Source organism: Scyliorhinus torazame, chromosome 3, assembly GCF_047496885.1.
Source record: "Scyliorhinus torazame isolate Kashiwa2021f chromosome 3, sScyTor2.1, whole genome shotgun sequence".
In the NCBI taxonomy this organism is placed as follows: Eukaryota; Metazoa; Chordata; class Chondrichthyes; order Carcharhiniformes; family Scyliorhinidae; genus Scyliorhinus; species Scyliorhinus torazame.
Window position 1 is genome coordinate 222,234,764 of NC_092709.1, and position 12,186 is coordinate 222,246,949.

A 12,186-nucleotide genomic window follows, 5' to 3' on the forward strand; every position below is an offset into this window, starting at 1 on the left:
TACATCAGGTGATGAAAAGTAAACAATCCATGGTGTGAGTGTACCTGTGCCAGTTGTAACAAGAAATATATAAGTGCCACAAGATTTGTCAGGGCCAACCCTCCTCCTCAATTCATTAAAAATAATAATTATTTTTTTCCAATTCAAGGGCAATTTAGCGTGTCCAATCCACCTACCCTGCACATCATTTTGGGTTGTTGGGGTGAGACTCACGCAGACACGGGGAGAATGTGCAAACCCCATATGGACAGTGAACTGGAGCCAGGATCAAACCAGAGTCCTCAGCCCCGTGAGGCAGCAGTGCTAACCATTGCGCCACCGTGCCGCCCTCTCCTCTCAAATCAATAGTAAAAAAGACTTGCATTTGTATAGCAACTTTCACAACCACAGGATGTTCCAAAGCACTTTACAAAGTACTTTTGAAATGTAGTCACAGTTGTAATGCAGAAAACATGACAGCAGAGTTGCTCATAGCAAACTCCCACACACAGCAGCGTGATAATAGCCAAATAATCTGTTTTTGTGATGTTGGATGTTGCTGAGGGATTAATTTACTGAGGGCATCAGTGATAACTATCCTGCTTTTCTTCAAATTATTGGCATGAGAACGTGAGTCAAATCAAAGTGCTACCCTTCCAAACTCCACTCGGCCACCTATACAAAGAAATTCAGGTGTGGGAAACCTGCCCAGCACTCCCATTGCCTGGGGATTGAAATTTGAGCCAGTTCTGCCTCTGGAAGAATATGTGTTCACAAGCAAAACATTTGTTTGATTTTGGTGAGGGAAAACGTGCCTGGAGACAGCCTTGGAGATTAGCCCAGTTACTGAGGAATCTTTGGAAATCCTGCTGAGCCGTATACACATGTAACGTTATATAATATGTATTTTTTACCCCTTCGGTGAACAGCAAGTAAGTAGTTTGAATAACCCAAGCAATGGAATCATTTCTACCATTGTGGTTGAATAATGGCTATTCATAGAATTTACAGTGCAGAAGGAGGCCATTCGGCCCATCGAGTCTGCACCGGCTCTTGGAAAGAGCACCCTACCCAAGATCAACACCTCCCCCCTATCCCCATAACCCAGTAACCCCACCCAACACTAAGGGCAATTTTGGACACTAAGGGCAATTTATCATGGCCAATCCACCTAACCCGCACATCTTTGGACTGTGGGAGGAAACCGGAGCACCCGGAGGAAACCCACACACACACGGGGAGGATGTGCAGACTCCGCACAGACAGTGACCCAAGCCGGAATAGAACCTGGGACCCTGGAGCTGTGAAGCAATTGTGCTATCCACAAGGCTACCGTGCTACCCAAACTATTGAATAAGCACACCAGGATAGGAAAGACCAACGAAGAGTTAACACCTTTGGATGTAGTCAGGGGAAATGATGTGCAATGCAGAAGTAATATAAATATGTATATTTTCAGATTTTGTATCTCCCTCTTGTGGTTGATAATAGTTTGGTTCCAAAATGTAAAATATCTTCATGTGTAAACTAAAACTGTATAGGTGTTTGATTGTCTACCAGTGAATTTAAAGTTTCTCTTTGGAGATGTTTGATCAATCTCCAAGTTGGGACAACAGGAATCTGGCATTAATTCTATTTGGAAACAAGTTTTATCCTTATACTAAAATATGATCATGGTAATCTAAATTCTTTTGGCAAGATCTTTTAATGTGTGGAGTGCATTTATTTAATGTATGATGAATTGATCCATTAGAGGAACCCTTGCACTGAATAATTAACAAATAACATGTGAACTCACTGTGCTTTGTATGGCTTATGTATGGCTGTTAGAAAGATTGTACAGCCTGTGGTGTACTTCGCCATCATTCATACCAAGGAAGGGCCCTACTGGGGTGAGCCATACAGTATGACTCTGGGATAGACTTTGATCATTTCAATTGCAATTCACTTATGATGATGTCCTGTAAGGTATGTGCGTGTGCTGTGAAACAAAATATGGAACAGCTAAACCAAAAGTAGTATAACTTTTTCACTTTGTTGAAGAAATGTGGAAAATTGTTGGAAGATTGTTTCAATCTATTTTTATTCTCTTGTTTAAACTTTGTACATATAATCATAAAATTATTACAACACATAAAAGACCACACCTTGCCCTGTCCCTGACTACCCGGTGGTCTCTGATGGCTTGCGAGACCCCCAAAGTGCCATCACGCCTGGTCCACGTTTGGGGAAACCAGTGCTAAATGGTGCTCGATCGAGGTATCATTTGTGGGTGGGATTCTCCCCTACCCGGTGGGGCGGGGGGTTCCGGCGTAATGGAGTGGCGGGAACCACTCCGGCGCCGGGCCGCCCCAAAGGTGCAGAGGTCTCCGCACCTTTAGGGGCCAAGCCCTCGCCTTGGGGGGCTAGGCCCGCGCCAGAGTGGTTTCCGCTCCGCCGGCTGGCGGCAAGGCCTTTGGCGCCACGCCAGCGCAGAAAGGTCTTCGCCGGGCGACGCATGCGCGGGAGCGTCAGCAGGGGAGGGAGTCTCTTCCGCCTCCGCCATAGTGAAGACCATGGCGAAGGCGGAAGAAAAAGTGCTCCATCACGGCACAGGCCTGCCCGCAGATCAGTTGGCCCCGATCGCGGGCCAGGCCACCGTGGCAGCACCCCCTGGGGCCAGATCACCCCACGCTCCCCCCCCCCCCAGGACCCCGGAGCCCGCCCGCGCCGCCTTGTCCCGCCGTTCAAAAGGTGGTTTAATCCATGTGGCCTGGAGAGAATTGACAACGGTGGGACTTCGGCCCATCGCGGGCCGGAGAATCGCCGGGGATGGGCCCGCCGACCGGCGCGCCGCGAATCCCACCCCCGCCGAATCTCTGGTGGTGGAGAATTTGGGACACGGTGGGGGCGGGATTCACGCCAGCCCCCAGCGATTCTCCGTCCCAGTGGGGGTCGGAGAATGGCGCCCGTTGATCTGGATCACGCCCAGCAAGGGTGAGATCCAGATGGAGCTGGGCAGAGTGAGTTAGGTGACTAGCGATCGGTCCGGCACCCTGCACAGAGCCCGATATGGGGCTCTCGAGGGATTCACACGTTGCGTCTGGCTCAAAGCCGGGCACAACATGGTGGCTCAATCGCGCCCAAACCACTCAAGATAAATTTCACAACTGCAACTCTTCCCCTTTAATAATAATGTGGAGATGCCGGCGTTGGACTGGGGTGAGCACAGTACGAAGTCTTACAACACCAGGTTAAAGTCCAACAGGTTTGTTTCGATGTCACTAGCTTTCGGAGCGCTGCTCCTTCCTCAGGTGAATCCATTCACCTGAGGAAGGAGAAGCGCTCCGAAAGCTAGTGACATCGAAACAAACCTGTTGGACTTTAACCTGGTGTTGTAAGACTTCGTCCTTTAATAATAGTTTAGTGAGTTGATGCTGCACCATTTATATTGCTTTTATTTTTAAAAAAATATATTTTATTACAAACATGTATCAAAACAGGTTGCAGTGAACAAACACCCTGGGAAACATGCTTCCCAACAATCATCTATACAGTGTGTACAGATTTTTCCCCTTTTTCACCCCCCCCCCCCTGCGACGAACAGATCTTCAAACACAGTCACAAACATCCCCCACCTTTCCTCAAACCTCTCTGAAGAGCCTCTTAACTCATACTTTATCTTCACTAACCACAGGAAGTTGTACAGATCACCCAACCAAGCCGCTACCCCCGGTTGCGATGCCGACCGCCACTCCAGCAAAATTCGCCACCGTGCAATCAGAGAGGCGAAGGCCATGACATCGGCCTTCCTCCTCTCCATGAGCTCCGGCTTCTCTGAAACCCCAAATATCCCCAACAAAGGGTCCGGGTCCACCTCCTCCTCCACTATCCTGGCTAAGACCACGAACACTCCCGCCCAGAATCTTCCCAATTTTTCGCAACCCCAAAAGATGTGCGCGTGATTCGCTACCCCCTGAAAGAACCCACTCATTCTCACCCAAGTCATATGCACCCTGTGCACCACCTTGAACTGCATCAGGCTCATCCTTGCACATGAGGAGGTCCCGTTTACCCTTCGCAGTGCCTCCCAACTCCGCTTCCCATTTCTCCTTAATCTTCACCACCCACTCGCCTCCCTGCTCCCCCAGCCACTTGTAAATATCCCCAATTCTTCCCTCCCCTTCCACATCCGGGAGCAGCAGTGGCTCCAGCAGGGTATATCCCGGCAACCTCGGTAACCCCCTCTAGACCTTTCGCGCAAAGTCCCTAACCTGCAGATACCTGAACTCACTCCCTCTCGGCAGCTCTAACTTCTCCCTTAGCTCCTCCAGACTGGTGAATCCTTCCTCCAAATACAGATCCCTCACCTTGACCAGCCCCACTTCCCTCCACCTCCTGTATACACTATCCATCCCCCCCTGACTCAAACCCATGATTCTCACACAGTGGCATTAGCATTGATATCCCTTCCACCCTAAAATGCCTCCTCTACTGATTCCGTATCTTCACTGTGGACTGATCCACCGGGCTCCTTGAATACCTAATTTATATTGCTTTTATATTCTTTCCAAAATCGACTGCCCAAAACAATTCACAAAGGTCTTCTGCAAATTTATTTTCTTAATTTTGTATTCCACATGTCCAGGTGCAAACTGTCTTTTGTGTAGCTTACTTTACTGTTATGGACAATGCATATATCTTGAATTAGCATCATCCTCACAGATCTTTGTATATGATCTTCAGTTTTCTAGATAGACAATCAAGTGAATTTGTGGCAGGGAATGAGATTGCTGATAATATGGGGAAGGGAGTTCATGGAGCCCACAAGAGTGGGATGCACAGAAAGGAGGGCCAGCCGAACCTGCAAGTTCAGCCATGTCCCAAGTGGTGAGTACAACATTGGACACTAACCTGAACATCGAATAAAGAGTGGCATGGTAGCTCAATGGTTAGCACTGCTGCTTCAAGCACCAGCAACCCAGGTTTAATTCCCGGCTGGGGTCACTGTCTATGTGGAGACTGCACATTCTCCCCATGTCTGCGTGGGTTTCCTCCGGCTGCTCCAGTTTCCTCCCACAAGTCGTGAAAGATGTACTTATTAGGTGAATTGGACATTCTGAATTCCCCCTCTGTGTACTGTTGCTAACTTTCCGGTTGGTTCAATTGCTCTGTTTTATTACCTTTCCTCTCGAGTCGCCAGGTATCTTTATGATACCGCCACGAGGTTCAAGTCCAAGTAATGATCAATAACTCAATACACCGATTAGTAAGATTCAAATCAAAGCACATTTATTATACACAGTAATCACTACTCATGCACAAATTCTACGTCTAAGCTACTTCTACAACTAACAGGCCTATACTTAACTTCTGACCGGCCCACCAGGTCAAGGGAACAAACGGCCTTTCGTTCAGGTTCTGAGTCTGCGGGATTCACAGTTGGTACGGATTGGTAGCTCAGAGTGCCTATCTCGTAGTGAGCGTTGAATTAAGACTTACTTCTGTCGGCAGTCACTGCACCGGTCACGGTCAAGGTTAGTTCGCGTTGCTGGGTGACCCTGGCAGGACGAAGAGAGCGAGTTGAACTTGGGGCTTAACTCTTATAGTCCCCAGGAGCTTCCCGCCTTTTGGGGCGGACCCTGTACCCTGGTTCTAGGTGATTGGACTTTGTTCCAATCGCTTGGTTCGATTTCTCCAATACTGGAGCGGTTCCCTGATCGATGGGCGGTCTTGAGGTGTTCGTTAACCTCTTTTGTGTTGGCTCCTGCTGGCGCCGGGGAGTCTGCCTTTGCTTTGTGTGTCCCAAATGTTACTTATTGCTCCCGTGGATTGCTCATCAGTATGTAGATGGCTGCTACATTGTTATGCTGATGGTCGCTGGTATCGACGCTGTCTGGCCTTTTGCAGAGTTAAATACACAGCAAACCTGCACCTGCTGGTTTCTGCCTGTGTTGGCTGACTTTCCCATCAGCCTTTGCCGTTCGCCATTTTAAATCGGGAGTTGGCCAATTTAGGTGGCTACAGTGCAAAGAACAAAGAACAAAGAAACGTACAGCACAGGAACAGGCCCTTCGGCCCTCCAAGCCTGCACCGACCATGCTGCCCGTCTAAACTAAAATCTTCTACATTTCCGGGATCCATATCCCTCTATTCCCATCCTATTCATGTATTTGACAAGGTGCCCCATAAACGTCACTATCGTCCCTGCTTCCACCACCTCCTCCGGCAGCGAGTTCCAGGCACCCACTACCCTCTGTGTAAAAAAACTTGCCTCGTATATCTCCTCTAAACCTTGCCCCTCTCACCTTAAATCTATGCCCCCTAGTAATTGACCCCTCTACCCTCTATCCACTCTGTCTATGCCCCTCAGAGTTTTGTAGACCTCTATCAGGTCGCCGCTCAACCTCCGTCGTTCCAGTGAGAACAAATCGAGTTTCTTCAACCTGAACAGATGCCGGAGTGTGGCAACTAAGGAATTTTCACAATAACTTAATTGCAGTGTTAATGTAAACCTACTTGTGACACGAATAAAGGTTATTATATTATTATTAGAGTGAACAAAAATCAAAACATTGGGCTGGATTCTCCGGTGCCCCAGCAGCGTGTTTCTCGGCGGTGTGCCGTGCGCTGGCGGCAGGATTCTATCTTCCTGCCGTTTGTTAATGGGATTTCCCATTGAAGCTACCCACGTCGCTGGAAAACCCACAGACGGGGATACGCTGCTAGAGGGTAAAGAGATTCCCAACAGCTGGAGAATTCCGGCGATTGTTTCTTCCACAATGAAGGAAATGTCCCTAACTCCACTGTAAACATCAAAGTGTGTCAACCATGAGGCATGCCAGTACATTTAGCTCTCTGACTCAACTAGTCTCAACAAATAATGATGATGCACACATGGATAAAATGAAACCAATGTACCATGAAATATACACATGTGAAAGTTAAACTTAAAAAACACCCATGCCTCTTTTGTATTCTTATTATGTTATGGACATTGGAACTTACACAGGAAAGCCTTGGCTGTGATTCAGAACCTCCAGGCCCTTAAATATATTATCAAAATGTGGTGTATTTTTCTTTTTTATCTAGGCTGCTCATTAATGTCTCTAATGTCACACTGTAACATGGTTGATCACAGCTATTGGCCTGTTACTCAAGGTTGACTCAGAAATGTCTCTGTTTGCACTCTTTGTCTGAAACTCTAATTATGGTGCAAGCTGTCCCAACATTACATTTACCTTAAATTACAGTTCCTTTTCAGGTTTTTAGATAATGCCAATGATCACATTTAAATAAAATACTGTCAGGCTTAAAACAGACCCAGGAATTTAAGGAGCTAAATTTGGTTACATTGGGCAAAACAAAGAGAAAATGTACTTTGATCTTTGGAATGCTGAGATGTGTGAATAATACGGAGATAAACAATTTTCTTGGGATATGAGACCAGAACTGAAGGACACAGATTTCAAAGTCACGATTCAATTGGATTAAATATAAGAAGATTTTATTTACATTATAATAATAATGGTCGTGTAGACAAAATTTAACTTTAAAAAGCAGCTGATACTATGTTAATTAACACCATTGAAAAGAAGCTCAAAAAATGTTTGATTTGGAAATGGATTAAGGCTATAAGGATAAATAATGCTGCAAGTTCCTCAAGTATAGGTCCTACATATCAGCCTGCAAAACCAATAGTAACATTTTCAATGTTCAATAAATTGAATCTGAGAAAGTTTATTTTTCAGCAGAGCTCCCTAGACACTGGGCTCAGTGAGGCCATTATAGTTTGCATTTTCCTCGGGAACATTTGCACAAATTCCACATTTTGGGAACTATGAACACTAAGGCATATCTCATGTGGTGAAGAAGAAACTGTGGAATAAAATGATTTAATAGTCAGTGTAACACAAGGTGTTGTCCAAGAGCAATGGGAATGGGCTTAACAAGCTTTGGGCATCCAGGAAACTTGATGCAGAACCAGCTTGCAAAAGATAAATGGAGAAAAAGTAATTCGGGAGCAGGCACAGTAGGCCTACAATGAGAGAGGTCATTCCAGGATATCTGGTAAAAGTGATAGAATGAGCAGGACTGCATAATGATTAATACATATCAGGCCAACCCCAGCAATAACAGAGCAAATTAAGTTTTCTCCAATGGCCTTCCTTTCCATTCCACATGCTTCATTTTGACATAATGCAGGTTTCTGTCCTTGATCCCCTCCTTATTCCTCAGCTTCCTGCTGTCTTTCTCTGGCATTATCGGTGAATGCATGGAGTTAATTTCTAAATATCCATTGAATGCTGTATTGGCTGATATTGTGTCAGCCATCATAGCCTGGATGAGTTATATCCTTGACAATCTTGATATGACTAACACCATCTTGATCATTTTATCTGTACCTTTGACTCTCTGTTTGCCTTGTCAAATTGAACCGGGTGATAAATTACCTCAGCGTTCTGTTTAATTCCAACCTGAGGTTCATACCACACACTCAGTCCATCAGCAGGACTACCTTTGTCAAACTCGGAAATTTCCTGCTTAAATTATTAATCTATCTTCTCTGTTGCTGAAACTCGCAGTCACCTACAGAATGAACTTCATCAGTGCTTTCTTTGGTTGCTTTTCCAGGTAAAAGTATCCAGAAAACGTCACAATATTCCCGCCACCCATCACCCTTTGACCTTCTCAAGCTTCACTGGCTGCCATGTCTGAGTGTGTTGAGGTCAAGTTTCTTGCCTTTACCAACAAATCAGTTCATGCCCTATTCCATCCATTCTGGACCATCGAGTCCAGGCCATTGTCGCCGCTTTTCCAACTCTGGTTACTTCATGCTCTGTGAGGATCATTTCTATCTGCTGACTTCCCAATTCACAATGATAGAGGAGGCGCTAGGCAGATACAAATCGCAAAAGAAAATGTCATGCCCTTGGCTTGCTCAACTCCACCCTCAAGCCAATGAAATAGGCAGCCAGCTTAAAATAGTTAGGAATATTATTGTGAAATTTGAAGCGTGATTCCAAAACTGGTGTTTTGGCTACCAATGAGTGAAACTTGCACCATCCATGCACCGCCCAATAGTATTTCTTTAAAAATCTTTTTATTGACATTTTCAAAATTATGCACATTGCCGTTCGTTTTCATTTATTATACAGTGCAAAAAGGCTTTTCCTTACGTTTCTCTATTTACAAATTGTTGCCGTCTAATTCGGCGTGTCATCCCCTTCCCCCCCACACACACAGCCCCCCTTTCCCTAACACCCTCCTCTCCCCCGCCCACTCCCCTGATGCCCTCCCTGGTCAGTCTGGGGATGTGTTCCCCCCTTCTCCTTGTCCCTCCTCTTCCTCCCCCCTTTCTTTTCTCCCTCCGTCGGCTTCAGCGTGTCCTTTTTGTGGATGGTGGGGGAGGTTGCCACCCTCCCCCCTCCCTTTGCGTTATTTCTCTTTCTCCCTCTCAGGCTCTCTGTCTTCTGCCCCCCCTGGGTTGTGCGTCCCTGATGAACCTCCTTGTCTTTCTTTCTTTTCCCTTTCTAACCCTGCCAGTTTCTCTCTCTACTGGCTGTTGTTGGCCTCAAAAAGGTTTTGGAACAGGCCGACAAATTGCCCCCATGCAGTAAGGAAGCCTTCCTCCCACCTTCGGATGGCATATTTTATCTTCTCCAGATGGAGAAATTCTGAAAGGTCTGCTAGCCAGTCTGCAGCTGTGTGTGGTGCTGCTGATCGCCAGCCGAGCAGGATTCTCCGGAAGCAAAAGCTAGGGTGTCGGCCCTCTTCCCCGTGTGTAGCTCTGGCTGCTCCAATACCCTGAAGATTGCCACATTTGGGCATGGCTTCACCCTCACCCCAACAACCTTAGACATTGCCTCGGAAAAGGCTGTCCAGAACCCAACAAGTTTGCGACAAGTCCAGAACATGTGGGTGTGGTTGGCCGGGCCCCTCTGGCACCGCTCACATTTATCCTCCACCTCCGGGAAGAACCTGCTCATTCGGGTTCTGGTCAGGTGCGCTCTGTGCACCACTTTGAACTACATGAGACTGAGCCTTGCGCAGGAGGAGATGGAGTTGGCCCTGCTCAGTGCTTCGCTCCAGAGTCCCCACCCCACTCCTGTCCCCAGTTCGTCCTTCCATTTCTGTCTGATCTCGTCCAGTGGTGTTCAGGCTTCCTGTTTAGGACGACGTCGCTGTCTCGCTTGGTGCATGCAGGTTGACGTGCACACCATCCACGACACCCTGTACCATCGGGATGCCGGCCACTGAGGCGAATTGCGATGCCCTGGCAGCCTGGTGCGCATGGTCCTCTGGGAAATTGATGTATCGTGCCGCGACTGCATAAAGGCCATCGGTGACTGGCCGGATGCACCGGTGCACCGAGGCCTGACTGATACTGCAAAGTTTCCCGCTTGGCGACTGGAAGGAGCCGGTCGCAAAGAAATTCATGACGACTGCCACCTTCACCCTCACTGGGAGGGCATGTCCTCCCCCAGTTCCACCTGGTTCCAGGTGAGCCAGCAGGTGGCATATATGGCCGACTGTCTCACGGTTCGATCGGAGTCTTCTCCTGCATGCCGCCTCTTTAGGTGCTCGAAGGAAATGCGGTCTCTGTACACACGGTGACGCATGGGACGCCTTCGCCACCTTGGCATGACCACCTGCTCGTGCTCATCCCTTGGTGACCCATCAGGATCGGTGTTGTCGCCCTCTTCTGGCCAACGACATGGAGGTGATCCGCACCCTCCGCCTCCTCTTGGACTTGTTGGCCGTGATGGCCTGCAGCAGCAGCGGCAGGCACGGGGGCCCTCCGCAGCCACTCCCTCTGCAGCACCCTCCCTGAGCCGCCTTGCTCACCCGCGCCGGATGGCTATCTGCATGGCTGCCGCTACCGCCACGGCGGCGAATATTGATAGCTACTGCGAATACATCATCAACTTGAAGGGGGGGGGGTTGGTTTGGGAGGGAGAGGCAACAAAATTTGTTAGGAGGGCGCTTTGGAACGTAGGCAGCCAGGGCCCTTTAGATGAATGGGTGCCCCGGCTGCCTGGTCACTGTTCATTCAGGCACGCACCATTCCACCTGCCCACAGTATCCGTATCCCGCACTGTTCACCCCGTCCCTCCTCATCGCAGTGCCAGCGGACACAGCCCTTCACCATGCCCTCGATTTGAAAGGGTGTCTTTGCCACCTTCCTGCCACTGCACTCCAGCGGGGGGTCCTGGTCCCGCAGGCAACCGTGGAGGCCCCCCCCCAACCCGGCAGGATGTTGGCATAATTTGCCCCGCCCCCTCCTCCTTCACCCTTCTCAATCCACCACCCCCGTGCCCTTCTCATACCCCATCCCCCTTCCCTGTACTCCTTTACACAACCCATCCTCCTTAGCCCTGATGTCACCCATCCCAAACACCCCCTCCCTCCCAACCACGTATATCCTTCCCCACTCCCCCCTTCTCCACTCCCCCTCCTTCCCCCCCACCCACTTCCGCCCTTCCTCACTCCCACCCCATGCCAGCCCCAACCATCTTCCCCCCATGGGAGATGGTGGCAAACGCTTCATACAGCCCTCCCCCACCCCCACCCCCTGACATCACCGGCCGCGGACGCTACTTCCTGGGATGGGCCCGCCTACTCACCTCCCTCATCCGCTTTATTTAGCAGGGGTGAACGGCGGCCTCGGGTCATGCGGTCGGGACTTCGGCCCATGTGGGTCGGAGAATAGCGGGGGGCTGGGAGAACCGGCTCTACTGCCTGCTCGACGGATTCTCCGGCATGCGCGGCGCCGACCTCGATGAAGCCGTTCTCGCTGGTTGGGACAATGGCGGAACGGTGTCGGACCAGCGTCGCGCGAAAATCTGGCATGAACAGCGATTCTGTCAGACGGCGCAATCCCCCCCCCCCCCCCCCCCCCCTCCCCAATGTTTCCAAATTTTTTGATGACACAAAACTAGGTGGGAATGTAATTTGTGAGAAGGATACAAGGAGGCTTCAAGGGGACTTTGACAGGCTAAGTGAATGGGCAAGAACATGGCAGATGGATATAATATGTGAATAAGTGTGAAGTTATTCATCTTGGTAGAAAAAACAGAATGGGCGGGATTCTCCGACCCCTCCGGCTGCCGAATTCTCCGGCGTTCGGGATTTCGTGGGGGTGAGAATCGCGCCGCACCGGTCGGGCGCCGTTGATGGGCTGAGAGGCTGCCCGTTTTTGGCGGGTTCCGCTGGCGTATGTTACGA